Source organism: Macrotis lagotis, chromosome 3 (genome assembly GCF_037893015.1).
Source record: "Macrotis lagotis isolate mMagLag1 chromosome 3, bilby.v1.9.chrom.fasta, whole genome shotgun sequence".
NCBI classification, from domain to species: Eukaryota; Metazoa; Chordata; class Mammalia; order Peramelemorphia; family Peramelidae; genus Macrotis; species Macrotis lagotis.
The window spans coordinates 205,740,653-205,761,418 of record NC_133660.1 but is presented as its reverse complement, the minus strand read 5'-3'; the positions used below and the strand labels follow the sequence as shown (position 1 = coordinate 205,761,418).

Here is a 20,766-nt window from a genome sequence, read left to right as displayed (position 1 = left end):
AAAGGAAAGGTAAATCTTTTGTTCATCTCAAAATCCAGTTGCAGAGAATTATAAATCCTCAGTTAGAATTTCTGTGTAATTCTGCAGTCAGTAGCACCCTAGGACCCAGATGGCTCTGCAGGAGAAAGTGAGGCTAGGGACTTAGCACAGGTGCCCTTACTCAAATCCAATTCACATACTTGTTATGACATCACCTCCCTGATGTTATGGTTTCCTTTGAAAATGGAGGACAGAGGCGGCTAGGTGGCGCAGTGGATAAAGCACCGGCCCTGGAGTCAGGAGTACCTGGGTTCAAATCCGGTCTCAGACACTTAATAATTACCTAGCTGTGTGGCCTTGGGCAAGCCACTTAATCCCATTTGCCTTGCAAAAACCTAAAAAAAGAAAAAATGGAGGACAAGGGGGCAGTTGGGTGGCACAGTAGATAGAGCATCGGACCTGGAGTCAGGAGGATCTGAGTTCAAATTTGACCTCAGACACTTAAAAATTTCCTAGCTGTGTGGCCTTGGGCAAGTCACTTAACCCTATTGCCTTGCAAAAACCTAAAAAAAAAAAAATGAAGGACAAATATCATAAGAACCCTGCATCACCCCAGAAAGAAGCCTTTATCCACCCTGACCAGAAAATAAGCTCCCAACATCAACTCTCATACATCATGCTCTCATTTTCAGTCTCTCTCTTTTAACTGACTCGTTGCCAATTTTCTAGAAAAACACTCTGGTCTAAACTTCTTCACAACTCTACCATAATCTCAAATTATCATCCTAAATTTCTCTCCACTTTCACAATTAGACTCCAAGAAAATGTCAAGCAAACTTGTTTCTTCCAATCATTTTTCAAACCCTTATAGTCTCTGCTTTATCCAAGTATCCCGTAATTGGGTAAATTTGGGGACCTATCTAATCCAGATGCTTAGTTCCCAGATTCAAATAGTTTTCTGGGAAGATCTTCACGTGTAATTGGAGTCCTAAATTCTAAAAGGTATAGTTCTAACAAGATGAATGAATGAATGAATGAATGAATGAATGAAGCTTTAATTAAGCTTTTTATTAAGGTGTAAAACATTATGATAAACATTGACAAAACAAATAAAAAAGTAAGGCTCTCCCTGTTCTCAAGGAGTTCAGATGAGAGACAATACATATAGAAGGTTTTAAAAACAAAACAGATAGAAAGATTGTCTTTTGGATGCATTGGCAAAACAGATGACAATTCTTTTTTAAAAATCAATAACACTGCTAAAATCCTACCTGTTTCAGATATTGAACCAGTTGACAGTACCAAAGATTTTTCTGACAAGAACTTTCTTTTCTAGGTCTTCAATCTATATGGCTATAGCACATGCAGGAACAGCTGAATCTCCAAAGGGATTGCTTCCTAGAATACTGGACAGACTCTGATGTGGAAGCATTCATATTACAAAAGCTCTTTCATTTCAGTGAACTGCGTTGTTTCTCTCAGAATCTGAAGTGAGATCAGGGTCAAGGTGGTGATAGTGGTCTGACGTACTTGGCACATACTACCTCCTGGCTATACCTCAGTATACCTTGCTGCTTCAGCTAGGCTGGCTTGCCCACCCTATGAGTGGTAGTTGGTATAAATGACTGACCCCCACATTAATTGCTTTCCCAAATGATGGCTATGAGGGATAGACTGGTATTCTAGAAGGACGGAGGAAGTGGGAAGGAGGGAAGAGGGGAGGAGGGAATTGAGGATACCACTTCCAGAGTACTTGGATTCACTACCTATTGATGGTAGCTGGTTAGCAGTAGCTTCCAGTGATGATAAGGAAGGTGGCACTTCTTCACAATGATTTTTTTCACTCAATGATAGTATCACTCTTCAGAACCTGATTTTTGATCCTTCCATGCCTTCAAGTCATGTTATATTTCTTCTCCCTTTGACAAATTCCTAGAAAAATTGGCATATATTCATTGTCTCCACTGACTTCCCAACCCCTTAACATCTGGCTTCTGATCTCAACAAATTTGGAATTACTCTTTACAAAGTTATCAGTGATCTCTTTATCACCCTATCTGATGAATTTTCTCAGACTGCATCTTCTTTGACCTCTACAAGCATTTAATTCTGTTGAACAACTCCACCTCCTGATCACCCTTCCTTCAAGAACCTCATTGTGATATTTCCAAAAAATGTTTTGCAAGAGTTACTAGTTATCAATTTTACATTTCACCTCTACTGAAAATAGTCAGAACAACACCAAGTGGACTCTGCTCCCTAATTGTGTCTTTTACTCTGTGAGTAATATTATTACTACTATTAGTATTATTAATTATCATTATTACAGGATTTCACACATCATATTGACCATTAAAGTGACTTTCTTGCCACTTCCTTAAAGGGTAGACATGAAAGACATGATAGGAATCATTAACATGGAATAAGGAAATTTCAAAGATACTGGAAAGGCTCCCTTCCATACTCCCTTAATTCCACTCAACTGTTGGTTGATGTCTAAAATCAGAGACATGAACCAACTATATTTTATTTCAGGTTAATATAAATCCTTAGAGAAAAGTATATCATATCTTGGCGAGAATAAGAATTTGAAGTTATTGTGATAGCATGGAGAATGTGTGTGTATGTTGAATGTTGAGAAAGAAAGACAGAGAGAAGGAGACAAAGAGACAGCCAGAGAGAGAGAGAGAGAGAGAGAGAGAGAGAGAGAGAGAGAGAGAAAGAAAATGTGTCTAGGAGGGAGGGAGATTCTGTATTAGTAAAGAAGTTAGGATTATGAATTCCCAGTCACTGGAGGTATTCAGGCACAAACTAAATAACCACTGGAGACATTTTAAAGGAAATTTGTGCATTGTCTAAGAAGTTGGAGGATGTTACCTCCAAGATTGTTCCCATCTCTGAGATTCTACCTTTCCATGATTTTGCCTATTATAATTTTGCCTAGAGTATGCTCTATCCCTTTGCCTTTATTTTGCATGAAGCAATTAAGAAAATCAATCTATTAAGTGTTAACTATTTAAGTGTCATCAATAAAAAATTAAATAGAAATAAAATGGATTTATTAAATAATTGAGCCTATTAGATTAAATGATTAAATGCTAAAAATAATTTAATAATAGTAAATTTATTATTTAAGCTTTAAGTCTAATTTGTCTATTGATTTTTCATCATAATTTGCATGTTGTTTAAGACTGTTGAACTTCAATACTTCAAAAATTTTGAGATGGCATCAGGTTGGTCAGTCCTTCTATATATGTAAGCATATTTCAGCACCTTTGAATCCTAGGAGATTTTTTGCTATGCCTTGAAAAATTCATAACACTGTGGCTAAGCTTCTGGTGATGGGCCTTATTACATTTAGCCAGCCTGGTCCTTAGTTAATCATTCAACCCTGGGCAGATCTTGAAGCTTTTCTAGTTTGGTAGGACCTGCCAAAGCATGTGCTCCTTTGATATGTCTTGTGAGAATGAAGGATTATAATGAAGCTTTAGAGAATGGATTTATTGGATGTACTGCATGTAAAAGAAAGTTTGCATTATGGAATAAATCCCAAACAATTTTGGTAGTAGAGAAAATGCCTAATTAAGATAAAGGGTGAGGAAGCTCAGTATTTAACAATTCTTGGCTCTTTGAGGTTTCATTCACCTGCTGACTCAGAGGTTCAGTGGGGCAGGGCACTCCCAACTATTTAGTAACATTTGAGTCACTTATTACTTTACTAGAATGAAAATAAAAATGAATAGTATACTGAGTGTGCGGGTGGGAGATGAGGGGGAGCTAGAAAATAAAAAATTTATGCACATGTATTTAAAAAGTCAACTCATAAGAAATGATGTATGAAATTTGCAGTGGCATGGGAAGATCTGTGTAATCTGATGAAGAGTGGAGCAAGCAGAATGAAGAGGGTATGATGAACAATGACTAAAATAAAATGAACAAAAACAACTCTAAAAACCATTCTTGGTCCCAAAGAATAGAAGGTGAAATATACTTCCCTCTGCCTAGAAAAGAGACATAGGATTGAAAATGTGGAATTGTGCTTATGGGATTAGACTTGTTCCATTTTGTTGGATGGTTTTTTCATAATTCTTTTTCTTTTATACAAGATTATTCAACAGAGGTGAAATAAGAGCCTTCTGTTCTTTCTAAATTTCAAAAAAAAAAAAAAAATACAGAACTCCAACACAGGGACACTCACTATTTAGGATTTCATTTTAAAATCTCTATTAATCCATGTCTTTGTTTGAATTTTATGAACTTGATATTTTATATATTATGTTCTATAAATCATATGTCTAGTATTTCTGACTTTTTACATTTATTTGTAGTTTGTGCCCTAGAAAAACATCAATTTTTATAAAAGTACCATCAGTTACTAAGAAATTTTTAGCCCCAATTTCTCAGATTTATTTAATTCTATATTTTCTCTTTGGCTTATCTTTTTTGTAGAATTTATAAGATTTGGCCCTGAGAAAGAAACAGTAAACTTTCTTACTAGCATTGTGGGGTCAATTAATTGGCAGAGTGGATAAAGTTCTCAGACTGGAGTCAAGAAGACTTGATTTCAAATCCAACCTCAGACTCTTAACTACATATGTGATCCTAGGCAAGTCACTTAACCCTTTTTTGCCTCAGTATCCTTATCTGTAAAATGAGCTGGAGAAGAAAAGGACTAATCTCTCCAGTATCTTTTGCCAAGAAAGCTCCAACTGAATGAAGGTCACAAGTGAAACAACTGAATAGCAATTAACACTATGTTACTATCAATATCATTTTGAAATTCATTTAATTTTTTTTGTTAGCTTCAATGATCTGCCATTTGGAGTATGATTAACAAGGCCTGCTTTTTTTTAATTTCACTTGATGTTCTAGACTTTCATTTGTATTTTATGTCTTTTTTTACAGCTTTTTTTTTATGGTTGTTTCTTGTAAGCAACTTATTGTGGAGTTTGGCATTATTTAATGTCATTCTCTGTTGTTTTATTGGAGTGTTTAATCCATTCATATTTAATGTTATGAAAGATTTATTTTCCTAAATGTGTAGTTCTAGTAATATTTTTCTAAACTAGAGGTTGGTTTCCCCCCTTCTTTTAAATTATTTTATTTTATTTTAATTAATTCTGTTCCTTTTCTATATTGAACTCTTTTTTTTACTTTATTTCATGGTCTATATACTTATTCTTTCCTTTTTTTTTAAATCTCTGCATTCCCCTGGAATTAAAATGTCTGAAATATCAAGTTCAACTACCTTCTTCTGGTCATTTCCCATTATTAAATTTTTATCTCTTGTCACCTGACTAATTTTTTTCTGTTGTACGTCATTATTAGAACTACTATTTCATGAGGGAAGTAATGAGTACAGAGACATTATTCCTTGGTAGAAAATTTTGTTTGTGTTCATTTCTACACCCTAGCAATATTCAGCTATTATACTGAGACTCTTGATTGGTCATCCATGAATTTTGTTGTTACCATTTCAGTCATGTTCAACATTTTGTGGCCTCATTTGAGGTTTCCTTGGCAAAGATACTGGAGTGGTTTGCCATTTCTTTGTCCAGAACATTTTACAGATGAGGAAACTGAGACAAACAGAGCTAAGTGACTTTTCAGGGACACTAGTAAGATGCCCGACTTGAACTCAGGAAGCTAAGATGAATCTTCTTAACTTCAGACCCAGCATTTCACCTGACTACCTGCCTCCCATGAGTTTAGTGAGTGTATATTTCTAAATTCCCTCAGTCCTCTATTTCTAGTCTTCCCCTTTATGTACTCTCCATTTCTGCATTTTAGGCTTGTAAAATAAATTGATTCCCTTGAAAGAGATTGGCCAATGGTGTTTTAGGTTTGCTTCTCCACCATCATTTCTCCGATTTCTTTAAATTCTTCTTTGACCTTTATTCCCTTGTGTATTTAAACAAAATCAATGATTCTTCTTTTTTTTTGTTGTTAAGTTGATATAATATCTTTCTCTAGATATGGTGAATTTTTTTCATTATTTATTCTCTTCCTGGCAAATGTACTTTTCTTCTTTTGTTTCTGATGTTCAAGGTATTTGAAAGTAGAACAAGTTGCAAATTTATAGTTTTTTTGTTTATTTTGCTGTATTTTACAGAATCCTTCAAAAACCTTTATTTATTTCATTGATGATTACATATATATATATATATATATATATATATATATATATACGATTAGACTCAGGCTTGAAAGATATATCATTTGGATTTATACCACTATTTATAAATAAGGTTGTACTTTTCTTGTCTTTCTGTCCTGTGAATACAGCTGTAATTTTATTATTTGGAATATATTACTCATTTCTGCATGGGCCTTATGATAGATGCAGAATAGTCTTGTGATATTCAAATGTCCTTTCTTTTGTAAGTAAAAGATTTTCTTTTTTCCTTGGGCATTTGTGAAGTTTGCTGATACTGAAATTTTTTAATTTAGTCACTTTGTATCTTATAATTTGAAACATATTTTTTATTTGTTTATTTGTTATATATATTTTTGGTATTCCACAGGTAACTATGGATTGTTAAATTAATACTTTGTCTTCTATATTCAGAAGTTCTAGGGAAGTTCTCTTGTATATTTCCTATACTATGGTATTCAAGTTTTAAATTTGTCATGTTTTTCTGGAAGGTCTATGATCTTAATCCGCTCCTACTCAACTGTCTTTAAGATCAATAATTTTAAGGGGCGGCTAGGTAGTGTAGTGGATAAAACACCGGCCCTGGAGTCAGGAGTACCTGGGTTCAAATCCAGTCTCAGACACTTAATAATTACCTAGCCGTGTGGCCTTGGGCAAGCCACTTAACCCCATTTGCCTTGCAAAAACCTAAAAAAAAAAAAAAGATCAATAATTTTGCCTGTATAAAGCTCATGTGTTCATTTGACATAAGTGCCTTTTATTTTTCTTCTAGACCATCTTTCACTTCAGAATACCCAGTCTATTGTTATTTCTTTGACTTCTTTAAAGAAACTTGCAACCACGGATTCAAGTTTTTCTACATATTAATTATTTGTCCTTTGAAGACCATGAAGTCTACCATTTGTTCCCTTTTAATCTCTCTCAAAATTCTCATTTCTCTTCTGAACCATTTAGAATTCCTCCATTCTTTCTTGGAAATCCATAGGGTTTCCATGTTTCAATTGTTAGTTGTCTTACAATAGTTATTGAGAGAAGTTTGTCATGTTTTCTATATTTTGATATTCATCCATCTAATTTCGATATTTTCTTTTTTAAGTTACCTGCTCTAGGTTTTAAATAGATTTTTATTTATCTTGAGAACTTGGAGGCTTTAGATACTGTTCTAATATTTTGATGTCCATTCACCTTCTTTTTGTCTTTTTGTTTGTTTTATTGTTATTATGAGTCAAGTTGGTTAAGTGACTTGCCCAAAGTCACACAGCTAGTAAGTATCAAGCATCTGAGCTCAAATTTGATCTCAGGTCCTCCTGACTCCAGGGTCAGTGCTCTATCCTGTGCCACCTAGCTGCTTCCTGTCCATTCATTTTTATGACTTCTTTTCCTTTGAAAGTGAATACAAAATGTAAAACTCAAAACCTTTCAAAAATATCTTTGCTGAAAAAAATCATTGTATGGAGCTGATAAAATTTTAAAAAAAAGAAAGAAGGAAAGTCAATACACACTCAGAGCCAAAATGCAAAACTTTCATTGCCTCCTTCTACTTTATTAGGGAACTTACTTTTTACCAGCTTCAAGCCACACTCCAAACAGCTTCTGGAGAACAGAACAAGGTCCCAGAGAATTGGAATCCCCCTTCCTTCATGTCCAGCATGCACACACACACACACACACAAACACACACACACACACAAACACACACACACACACACACACACACACACACACACACACACACACTACACTCTTGACTCGATTTCCTTCATGCTTTACATCTCTTACAGAGCTTAATCAGCATCTGATATTTTTGTGGGATTGGGAAAGATGGTCCCTATAGCCTTGGGATTCCCTAACCTAGGAGTCATCTTAAACTATCATCCACTCCTTACTTAACCTGATCAAGTTAATTCCTGGTGCTGGCTAAAATGAGAGAAGATTTGATTGGGATTTTTATGGTGGAATTTTTCCAGAAGGAGAGAAACACCTGAGATCCAAAATAAAATCTGTTTGGGGAAAAATGAGAGCATTAAGACTAGTAGTGGAGGTTTACTAAGTAAATTAGGAGTTAAGATTCTCTACTATTAATTGATAAGGTCTTATTGGTAGGCTTCTTGTCTTCTTGTCCTGTGAGCACAGCTGTAGTTTCTACTTCTGCTACATGACTTCTTTTTGGATGGATTTTTGTTTTGGTTTTTTGATACTCAGGAAGGACTGGAGAAAATACCTTGGTTTTTCCATCATGCTAGTCGTGTAATAATTCCACTTCTATTGATAAATCTTTATCTGTCCCTGAAGTTGCCCTATACTTTCAACAGATGCTCTGTCTTTTCATCACTATAGATTTCTCTAGATGGACACCAACTTGTTTATGGCCTTCATTAAATGTGGCACATAGTTCTTCATATTGCATATCAGAGCTAACCAGGTTTTTCCATCATTATGTACCATCCTTCAATCTACTTTACTACAATTGGACCACCTATAAGTTTGTTACCTGTTTTGTCATTCCCCTCTTCAGGTGATAGACATCAAGGACAAGAAGCAGAGCCACTTTCAGTGATATAAAATTTAATGAAGGCAGCTCAAGAAAGACTGAGAACCAGACTTAGAACCAGAAAATTTAGTTCTAATCTTGGCTTCTCTATTAACAAGCTATATGACCTTGAACAAGTATTAAACTTCTCTGTACCTCAGTTTCTTCATCTGCAAAATGGATGTAAGGGGTGGAACAATGTGAAATATGGGGAAAAGCCCAGATTTTAAGTCAGAAGACCTGGGTTCATTTCCAACCTTTTCCTAAACTATCTGTGTGACATAAAGAAAATGGATTGATTTCTCTGGGCTTAAAATTCTTTATAAAATGAAGAGGGGGTTAGATTAAATGATCTTGAAAATACTCAGAGAAGGTTAAAATGAGTTCAGAGCAAAACAGCACGTTAGAGTTGGAAGAGACTTAAAATCATGAAGTCCAAGTTCTCTAAAGTGAAGGAAACTAAATAGGGTAAAGGTAAAATTAACTGTCCGGAATTACACAGTTAGTAAATGAAATGCTGATCTTGATTTGCTCATCATATGTGGCTTCAAATTCAGTGGATTATCTTCAAAAATCAAAATACTGTCCCTTACCAGATGAAGACTGAACACATAGAGATGATGGAAGAGAATGTCCAGTAAATGAGGGTTCAAGATGGGAAAAGGTTCATCCTTAATGGACTTGCTCATTCCATCAATGCAATCATCAGGGACAATTTTAGAGTACCTGCAACAGAGAATACCATCTGTAACCAGAGAAAGAATTATGGAGTTTAAATGAAAAATAAAGTCTATTGCCTTCAATTTTTTTTAAAAAGTGTCTTATGTACTATATAATTTTGCTATTCCTAATATTTTATTTTCTCCTCAAGGATATGATTTCTCTCTCAACACATTCAATTTTGATCAATGTATAACATGGAAACAATGTAAAGAATATCAGTCTGCTTTCTGTGGGGAGATGGGGGAGGGAAGGGGGTAGGGGAAAATTGTAAAATTCAAAAACCTTACAAAAAACTACTATTGTATATAATTGGAAAACAAAATATTAATTAAAAAAAGATGAGAAAAGGGATAGAAATATTGGCAAATTCTATGGCATAAAAAACAAAGCTATTTTTTTCAAAATTAACCTAAAGGGTGGTACTAAATTAAAAATTCCCTCTAGTTCTAACAATATGTATTTTTCCAGTTATGGTAATGACAGATTGTCCTGAGGCATCCCCACTTCCTGCTCTGAATCTTCACAGTGACCTATTGAAAAGAATACATTTATCAGATGCTAAATTAGATGAAAATAGTTCATATAAAACATAATTTTAATTAATTTTTAATTTTATATTTAATTTATGGAATAAGATTAACATTTCCATACCATAATATAATAAAGAAGATTTCATTTGAAACTGAAAATCTGTTATGAACAACTTGTCATTCCTTTTAAATATATATTAAAGTTATCATGTAAATTATTTTTTTTTCCTTTTTCAACCACCCTCATCTTAGATATGGGGTATATATATGTGTGTAAAATTTATATATATATATATATATATATATATATATGCACATATATACACACATATATTTCTATTTATCAGTTCTTTCTCTGGATTCATACAGCAGCTTTTTTCATAAGTCCTTTATAGTTCATTTGGGTATTTATAATAATCAAAATGACTTATTCGTTCAGTCATTCTTAAAACAATATTGCTGTTATTCTATACCATGCTCTCTTGATACTGTTCATTTTACTTTTCATTATTTTATTCAAGTCTTTCCATGTTTTTCTAAGATCATTGAGCTCATTATTTCTCATAAGATTGAATTTTTCTTCCATTAGTAGGGGATAAAGCTAAATTACAATAATAGAACTTGTGGTCTTTGCTTCATTAGCATAATGGTTTAGGAAGATGGGTTAATTGGACTATACAGGGCTAGAACCAAGGGTGTGTAACATAGTCTGAAAGGACAAAGAATCAGAAGACTTGAATTCAAATCTCAATTATAACTCTTACTTGAATTTTGACCTTGAGCAAATTATTTCAGTTCTTGGCTTTATTTTCATCATTCATAGGATACTAAAACACTCCTGAAATTTTATGAAACAAAGTTTTTAAAGTGGTTTTTAAAGTTCATTCTGCCCCCGATACATCCTAATTATGGGGAAGACCTTTAACTTCTGTGTATCTCCCAGGTAACTCTCTAATACTCTTAAGTTAAGGCAGCTTTGCTGGACTCTGTTAGAGGAGGGAATTTCTATACCAGAACAACCTACCCTGATGAAATAATAGAGAAAGAAAAGGAAAGGAAAGGAAAGGAAGGAAGGAAGGAAGGAAGGAAGGAAGGAAGGAAGGAAGGAAGGAAGGAAGGAAAAGAAAGAAACTGTTCACTTCAAAGTTGTGGTTCTTAAAAACTAAGACTATTTCCCCTTTAGCATCCAACTAAGTAGCTAAGCTCCTCTGAGCCTAACCAAACAAACTCTTCTGTTTCCAGGTTTTGCTCTTTTTTAAGGAAAACAAGTGTTACGGTAACATTTCCAGTGCAGCTTTGCTTACATTTTTCACTTTGAGCCAGATGAAACAGCAATAAATGGTGAGCAAAGCAGATTAACCTATAACCAAACAGCTTCAATAAATAAAATGTCAAGAGAAATGGCTGAATAATTGAATCTGGCTCTCCTTTCTTGTAACCTAGGTCCTAGTGAGCTTGTTGCTTTAGGTTCTATTATGCTACTTGCTTTTTGGATTTCAAGTTCGATCTCTACTCAATCTCTTGATTCTGAGACAATTAACTCTTTCAAAAAAGGAAACACAGATAGGATTTTAAGATTAAAAGACCCCTTGGGGCTGCTGGGTGGTGCAGTGGATAAGGCACAGGCCCTAGAGTCAGGAGTACCTGGGTTCAAATCTGGTTTCAAACACTTAATAATTACCTAGCTGTGTGACCTTGGGCAAGCCACTTAACCCCATTTGCCTTGCAAAAACCTAAAAAGAAAAGATTAAATGACCCCAAACATGCCCATGCTTGTTTATTGTAAATCCAAATATTGGCACATGGGCAATGCCTGGCAGGAAGCTCAGAGTCCAGCTTGGGGAGCTGCCTTGTCATGACAAGAGTTTCTTGTTTGTTGCTAAAGAAATTAGTTTAAAGAAATGAGTATAACTCATTGGTTGCAAAATATTTGACAAAAGTTGAGGACTGAAGCCATCTCCACACATCAATCCCACCAATCTCACCAGGTTTTTTATTCTGGATTTTATTCTGATTTCCACTGTTTACTAAAAGGTAGCCTGCTAAGAAAACAAATCCTCATGTCTCTTTTTCTTCTCAGGAAAAAAACTCCCTCAGCAAGAGTGTTACTGCACAGTAGACTAGAAGTGTTACTTTAAACAGGGCTGGAATGTGAAGGCTGGTTCAGAACTTCAAATGCAGGATGTTATTTTCAGGGCTGTAACTCAGCCATGAAATTTTGCTCCAGGCTGAATTTAGCATGCCAGGTCTAGGCTGAGAGATGAATTTTTCATGCATTTATTTCATTTCAAAATCAGATGCATGTTTTTTATCATAAAAAAATGATTTTGCACATGAAAGCTGAGAAAAGAACATTCACCCACAAGGTTCTCTCTAGGCAGTTGCGTCCAAAAGGGAAAATCTTGAGGTTAATATCAGTCAAGATCATACAGGGTCTTAGATATAGTACCATATGTGTGTATGTGAATGTGTGTATTAATGAGGATGATAGGAGGTGGCAGCTAAGTGACACAGATTAAGAACCTTACAGTAAAAGTTTTAGTTAAGTAAGAAAAAAAATTAATAAATTGTGAGCTTCTTCAGAGCAGGTACTTAACACTAAACACAGTCCTTAATAGATGCTCAATAAATGGTGGTTGATTGATTAAAACTCAAATGTTAAATTCTCAAGTAAAATTTCCAAACTTAAAAATTTTGTGGCCAAGATCAGGTGCATTCCTTGAGCACAATACCTGCTATCTTTTCTCACTTCTCTCTGCCTGTGTCAATGCAATTCTATCCTCCAAAGCCCAGTCCAAATCTCACCTTCTTCCTGAACTAGTATGTATGAAGCACCTACTATGGATGATAAGGCCTTTGAGAATTGCCTGTTTGAGGCAATTTTCAAACAAAGAAATCAAAGATATCTTTATTCATTAAAAAAAATGCTCTAAATCACTATTTATTAGGCAAATGCAAATTAAAACATCCTCAAATAAATATCTATAGCTTCCTTTTTAAAATCAGAATCAAAAGAGACTGAGCAGGGATCAAACTTGAAAACCAAAAACAGCTCACACTGATCAGATTGGTTAATATGATTAAAAATGGAAAATGATAAATGTTGCAGAGGAATGTGGGATAATTGGACCATTAATGCATTGTTGGTAGAGTTTTGAACTGATTGAACCATTCTAGAGAGTAACTTGAACTATGAAACTGCACATACCTTTGACTCAGCAATACAACTAAGAGGTCTATATCCCAAAGAGTTTTTTTTTAAAAAAAGGAAAAGAACCTATAGTTATAACAATATTTAATAACAGTCCTGCTTATGATAGCTAAGAAGTAGACATAAAGACGATGCCTATCAATGGGGGAAGGATTAAACAAACTGTGGCATATGATTGTGATAGAATATTATTGTGATATAAGAAATGACTAGGAGGATGACTTTAGAAAAACCTTATAAGGGGCGGCTAGGTGGCATAGTGGATAGAGCACCGGCCCTGGAGTCAGGAGTACCTGGGTTCAAATCCCATCTCAGACACTTAATAATTACCTAGCTGTGTGACCTTGGGCAAATCACAACCCCATTGCCTTGCAAAAACCAAAAAAAATAAGTCAATTTATTAAAAAAAATTATTAGTGATTGTTCAAAATGACTAATATAGTAATATTTTACACAAATTAAGCATGTGTAACCTATATTAGATTGTTTATCATCTGGGATTGGAGGAGAAGAGGAGAGAAAGATAGAATTTGGAACTCAAAACTTTTTTTAAAATGTTAAAAAATTGTTTTAACATAATTAAGGATGTGTTTTTCTCTCAATACATTCAATTTTTATCAGGGCATAGCATGGAAACAATGTAAAGATTATCATATTGCCTTCTGTGGGGAGGGGGGGAGAAGGCAGGGAGGGGGGAAAATTGTAAAATTCAAAACCTTACATAAATGATAGGTAGAGATTACTCTTGTATATAATTGGAAAACAAATATATATATATACACACATATATATATATATAAAACAAAAAACATTTAATTAAAGGAAAATAAAATATATTAAGAATAAAAATGTGAATATTCTTTTTGAGGGTGACACTGTACTGATTTGTCATGGGATCATAAATTTAGAATTCAAAGGAACCTGAGAGACTTTTAAGTCCAACCTTTTCGTTTGTAAATTGAGGCCTAGAGAAATTAATGACTTGCTCAGAATCACACAATTAGGCAATTGAGACAAAAGTTCTTACTGAGGTCTTCCCAGCCAGCTATCTGGGATACTACACCCTCCTAAGTGAAATTTCTTATCACTTGTAAGACTTTAAGTTCATTATTTATAGAGGAGAAAGGAAACTAAGAAGGTCTATTGTCCAGATTATGGGACATGAGAGAAGATATCCCTAGAGTTAGTTCACAAGTACCCATATCATAGTTATAAACTGTGGATGGACAACCAACTGGTCCCGGTATTGGAGAAGAGAAGGACTGTGAACTGAATTACATTCTGGGATTCTCAAGACCCCAAGGATCTAAAGCAAAGATCCATTTTTTAAACTTAAATATTTTCCTAATTGTGGCTATTTTACTTCAATTGGAATACCATTGCCTCTGAAGATTTAAAGTTGGATGGCACAAAAGGTCAATGGAAGGGTGCATAAATAGGCTACAGCATTGCCCAAAGGTGTGGCACCACATATTATCATGCCCCGTGATGAGAAAGGAACGTGATTTATTCCTATAACTAAAGCAAGAAGTGACAGCTAACCTACATACTCCATTGGTACCATGAAATGGCAAGAGAGTAAGCATAGTGAGTGGACCTATTTATAGACATGCAGGAATTCATGGTCAAGAATCTCATAGGACGAGAATGCATTAATGAATTGTGAGCTACTGTACCTTTGAAAGGAATATCTGCATCAGTTATATCAAATATCCATCAAAGTACATAGAAAGGTATTGCTCCAAGCACTGCAAGTATAGAAGTTCTTGCCCTTGGAGGGTGAGAGTTGGGGGCAGGGGAATTAAGCTTACAATGCAGCAGTGGGGAAGTGGGCAGGGATGGCACAAAAGATACACCACTAAGTTAGATCATGGCAAGATCTAAGAAAATCAAAGTGCTGAGCACTTTGAAGGAGAGATGGCTTTTATATGTATAATTGGGGTAAGAAAGAGGGAATCATAAGGAAGTGTCTCCTGAGAAGAACCCACCTTGAAGAAAGGGAGGAATTGCAATAGTCAAATATGGAGGAAAGAGTGCAGGGGGAGAGGTTTCCAGTCCAAAAATGGGGAATTGGTGTAAAGAAAACCATTGAAATAAGACTGGGCAGGATGAGAACAAGGAATCAAAATACTGATTAAAGTGGAAAATACAAGATGGGGAGCAGTTTGAAAACAAAAAATCACTGGACAAGTAGGTGGAGCCAGAATGAATCAAGAAGTTAAACTTTATTAGATGGGACAGTGGTAAACTAATGAAAGTTTTGGAATAAGGAGTGATGGAATGCTAGGAAAAATACTTCAATACTTATTGATCTCTCTTGGCTTTGAATTCCTACAGTGTTTAGGCAGCTCTCACTTTTACATTCAGGAAAAAAAGCATCTTAAATAACAGAAGTCAAAAAAAAGCCTCCCTAAACCTGAGTTGTCTGTTGAACATAAGTGGAAACATGTCAAATAGATAAATAAAGCCAATAAGAATAAGGCAACATCAAGTGAATGGATTGGTCAAAATTCAGGAAGAACATAAGGATAGCACACAATTTAAATATAGAACATTAGGCTTAGAAGGGACTTGGCTAATAGATTAGATTATAGGCTCAGATTATGGAATTATAATATAGACTATATTATAATTATAATATAGACTATAGATTATGAATTAGATTATACACTTAGATTATAGAAGCTAAAAGAAACCTTGAAATAACATGTAGTTCAGTTTCTTCATTTTACAGAACAGAAAGTAAAGGTTGAGTAGAGTGATGAATTTATATCCAGTCTTAGATATTTATCAGCTGAGTGACAGTGGGCAAGTCATTCAGTTTGTCTGTTTCCTCAACTGTAAAATGTGGATAATAATAACACTGACCTCTCAGAATTGCTTTGAGGATAAAAATGTGATAATATTGGTAGTTAGGAGGCTCCATGGAAATTGCTAGCTAACTAGCCAGCTAGTGGTGGTAATGGTACTGGGCTTCAGGACACCCCTATATATAAAATCTAGAAGGGAATGACTGAAAAGTGGGTGACCTGGAAAACCCATGTCACATAAATACAGAATCTGTTCACAAGAACCTACAGCACAATCATACCTTCCCTGAGTGAATAAAGCTCTAGCTCCCACCCCAATTTCCATTCCAGTCCATTCTCCTTCTTCTATATATATGCTTTACTCTGCCCTTGTATGATAAAAGTTCTCCTTCTTACCTTCCTCTTTAACCTTGTTCTCTTCCACTGAACCTGAATTTACCTGTTTAAAAAATAGATGGAGTAAATGGAAGTAAGAGGATGCAATCATAAATTCAATTGGCTCCAATTATATTCTCTAGAGATGAGTTTGACTTTGACCCTGCTTCTGAGACCTTCACTTAAAGAAACCCAGAGGTAGGGACAGAAGATACAGGAATTTACAAGGAGAAAACAACCAGGAAAATTCCCTATTCCCCAAGTTGTCTCTTTTTAGAGAGCTCTCCTATATCTCCTGGTGACCATTGGCCTTTTTTATTCCACACCTGACTGGGGCTCTCACCTGTGGTGACAAAAGAGTCAATTCCTCCTTCCTTCTATTATCAGGATTCCAAGTGCACAAAGCAGGTGAACGAAGCTACTAATTTGTATGATCAGCCAGCTCTCTCTTCATCAAAGGGTTTTAGCATTTCCAAAAAGCAATTAACTCCTAATTCACAATTGTTTGTCTCTCCCTAAATAATGCTTTATATTTGACATCTTGGTAACTGCTATTTATATGTCCTTGGCAGCTTCCTTTAAAATCATGACTGTTTGGGGGTGAGTTCCTGCCCCTTTCCTTCCCCCCCCCCACCCACCCAGGTATATCTTCTTAAAGCTTTCCAAAAGCATCTGGTGAGAACCTTTCCAAACCACTATACTTCTTGTTTTGAGAAGTCAGGAGGAGCTTCCTCTTCTTCCTCCCCACCCCCACCAAAAGAGTTGTTAAAATGGTAATTCATTGCTGAGCTTTGGAAGAATCATCTTGGTCATAAGTTCTTCTTGGATACCTCAATGAGATCTATGATCGGGCCTTGGCATTGGGATGTATGGATCCTCGGACTGGCAGTCCACAGAACTGGATTAGAATCCAGACTCAGACACTTTTTTAGCTATGGGATAAAGGATGAGTCATTCTTCCCAGATTCTGTTCATCTTCTGCAAAAATAGTCAAAGAAATAATAGCAGTCCTACTAAACTCACAGGGTTGTTTCAAAGTTGTTACATTTTGAGAGAATAAATATGAATGGTTACTATTAGCAGTAGTTCCAATCACATAGCATGCAAGCCTTCCTTGTCCTGTAGTCATGGGTGATTCTTGTTCCTGTGATCCCAGGGATAGCATTGGATGGGGAGTGGGTGGGAAGGGGGTAAAGCAGGGAAGATAGAAATGAATAAAACCAAGAATAAAATTGTAGGTCACACTGAGGTGTGTCTGTCTTATACAAGACAGAAATGGAGGGGGTAGGGTGGGGAATGAACAGGTCGCCAAATGTTCTAAAATGGTGGAAACAAAGAAAGACCTTCCAACCCTTCCTTGAGGAAAAAAAATAAAATTACAAATAGACCAGAAATATAAAGCAATACCAAGAAAAAAATCATATCAGTTGTTCCAGTGACTTAACTTTTTTAAAATTTTATTTTATCTCAGTTTCAAATTCTCTCCCTCCTCCACTCTTCTTCTACTCATTGAGAATGGGAGAAATATGATACCCATTATATGAAATCATGTAAAACATATTTCCACATTAACCCTGTTTGAGGGGAAAAGAAAAAATAAGCTTCCATTTGCATTCAGAATCTATCATTTCTCTTTCTAAAGGGAGAGAGTGCTTTTCAACATGAGTCCCTTGCAGTTGTTCTTGGATTATTGTATTGACCAGAATTGCTAAGTGGCATAACTTTTAAGTTTTGTTTTAAATAACTTTTAAATTATTAAGGAAATTTATGGTCTCAAACTACTCTATTACTTTAAAAAAATAGATGCCTAGAATATTAGACAAAATATTGCTTGAGATTATTACCAATAGTGAATATGAGAGACATCTGGAGGAAAGAAAAAAAGGAAGAAAAAAGTATTTATGAAACAATGCCCATATGTCAGACACATATGAAGCACTTTTGAAATATTATCTTATTTTATTTTCATGTGAAGTAAATACTATTATTATCCTTATTTTATAATTAAGGAAACTGGGGCAGATAGAGGTTTAAATGATTTGCCCAGGGACACACAGCTTGGAAGTGTCTGAGGTTGAATTTGAACTCAGGTCTTCCTGATTTCAAATCCTGCACTCTTATCCATTATGTCACCTTAGTTGCCTAAGAGAAGGAAAACAAGACCTCAGTTTCCTTAGGGCAGTTCTGAGATTCTTTCAGGTAGTCCTGCATCAATGGAATGAGAAAGGATCAATAAACATGTATTAAAGAAGTTGTTACCCAATTGATAAATGGTCAAAGGATATAAACAAGTGGTTTTCAGATAAAGAAATTAAATCTAGCTCTAATCATATAAAAAATGCTCTAAATAACTATTGATTAGATTTAGAAAAATGCAAATAAAAGCACCTCTGAGGTTCTACCTCATACCTATCAGATTGTCAAATATGAAAGAAAAGGAAAATGATAAATGTTGGAAGGATGTGGAAAAACTGGGACACTAATTGGTGGAGTTGTGAACTTACCCATTGATTCTGGAGAACAATTTGGAACCATGCCCAATGGGCAATAAAACTGTGCATATCCTTTGATCCAGTAATATCACTACTAGGTCTGTTTCCCAAAGAAATCATAAAAAAATGGGAAAGGATTCACAGGTATGAAAATATTTATAGTAGCTCTTTTTGTGGTGACAGAGAGTTGAAAATTGAGGGATTACTGAGAAAGTTGTGGTATATGAATGTAATGGAGTACTATTGTTCGGAAGAAATCATGAGCAGGATAACTTCAAAAAAACCTGGAAAGACTTACATGAACTGATGCTGAGTGAAATGAACAGAGTCAAGAGAACATTGCACACATTAATAACACTGTGTGATGATTAACTCTGATGGACTTAGCTCCTTAGTAATCCGTGATCAAAGACAATTACAAAAGTCTTAGGATGGAAAATGCCTTACATAGCCAGAACAAATACTATGGGCATCTGAATGCAGACTAAAGCATACAACTTTCACTGTTTTAAATTTTTTTGTTATTCTTTTCTTTCTCATGTTTTTTTTTTCCTTTTGCTCTGATTCTTCTTTCACAACATGATTAATATGTAAACATATTTAAAATGATTGTTCATGTATAACCTATATTAGATAAGATGTGTTGTCTTAGAGAGGAGGGAGATAAGGGAAGAAGGGAGAAAAATGTGAAGCTCAAAAATCTTACAAAAATGAATAATGAAAACTAGTTTTACTTGTAATTATAAAAAAATAAAATGCTATTAACTGAAGAAAAAAAAACTTCAACCATTTACTAAGCATCAACCACAGGCAAGGAATTAAGTTTTGTAATGTTGAAAAGAGGAGATTTAACCTAGCAGAATGAGATCTGGTGCCCTAGTCAGGGAATGTATTGGCTCTAGGGCTCAGGTCAAAAGTTCCTTTAACTCTCAATAGCTCAGTCTCCCAAGACTTCTAATTTTAGAAGGACTGATTTGCATTGGTGCAGTGATATTCTTCATTGGAAGTTCTTTACAACAAGGAAATCATATCCATACTCCAAACAAACATAAACATACAAATATATACACAGACACAAACATACCTACATACATACATACACAAGGACACCACACACACACACACACACACACACACACACACACACAATGTGCCAGCAAAGTCATACCTCCCTTATCAATGGCCTTTCTTCCTCTGGGCTCCATGGCTTCACTCCACATAAGATCTTTCAGGACACGAACATGCTCTCAGCCAACTAATCTCTTTTAAGGTGTTACATTGATAATGAAAGTATTTACTTTTGAGAACTCATTCCAAAGATATCTGACTTTCTATTCTTCTGAAACTATACAGAATACCAACTCAAAAAACATGAAATCAAAATGGCGGACTGACAGAAAATGAGTCTGAAAATCTCATGGAAACAATGATGGATATAAAATCAGGATACCAGGATTTCAAATGTTATCTCTAATATTTACTGATTATGTTACATTGAGTAAGTCAAGTAAAGTTTCCTGTGACTGTTTTCCTCATTTGTAAAATGACCACCAAAATACCTATAATTTTGAGGAAACAGGTTTACTATGAGGAAATCACTTTATGAACTGTAAAATGCTATGCAATTATGAGTTGCCATATTATACTTTGGAAAAAACCCTGCCCAAAACAGACTCTGAACCAGCTGTGTAGACACCCACCTATTTTGCCTACTCATGAGACCCACTCTACCTAACGTGATGGGTTTTGTTTGTGTAAAGGGTGGGGACAAATGCCATGATCTCATGATCTTAGGGAAGGGAAAGATCTGGAAAAGGATGTGAAAGCAGGTCACACAGCAGTACCAGATGCTAGTGGTAGGAGGGACTATCCCCAAGGGAGAGGCAAGTGCTAAAAGGAGGTAGGCACTAATGATTATATGATTGGAGAGATGTCTCAAAACCCAGCCATCCCCCAAATAGG

The 20,766-nt window shown here is 35.2% G+C and overlaps 1 long non-coding RNA gene across 2 annotated transcripts in view; it reads right to left on the bottom strand.

The window, feature by feature from the left end:
- LOC141518075 (uncharacterized) overlaps positions 1-20,766 on the bottom strand; it is a 138,728-nt gene that overhangs the window by 8,198 nt on the left and 109,764 nt on the right. The window contains exons 1-2 of one of the 2 annotated variants that reach the window (XR_012477077.1): positions 16,334-16,874; positions 9,257-9,389 (exon numbers count right to left, since the gene is read on the bottom strand). This is a non-coding gene — a long non-coding RNA (uncharacterized LOC141518075). Of the gene's footprint in view, positions 1-9,256; positions 9,390-16,333; positions 16,875-20,766 lie in introns of those variants that run through there. The other variant, XR_012477075.1, reaches the window with a different exon arrangement.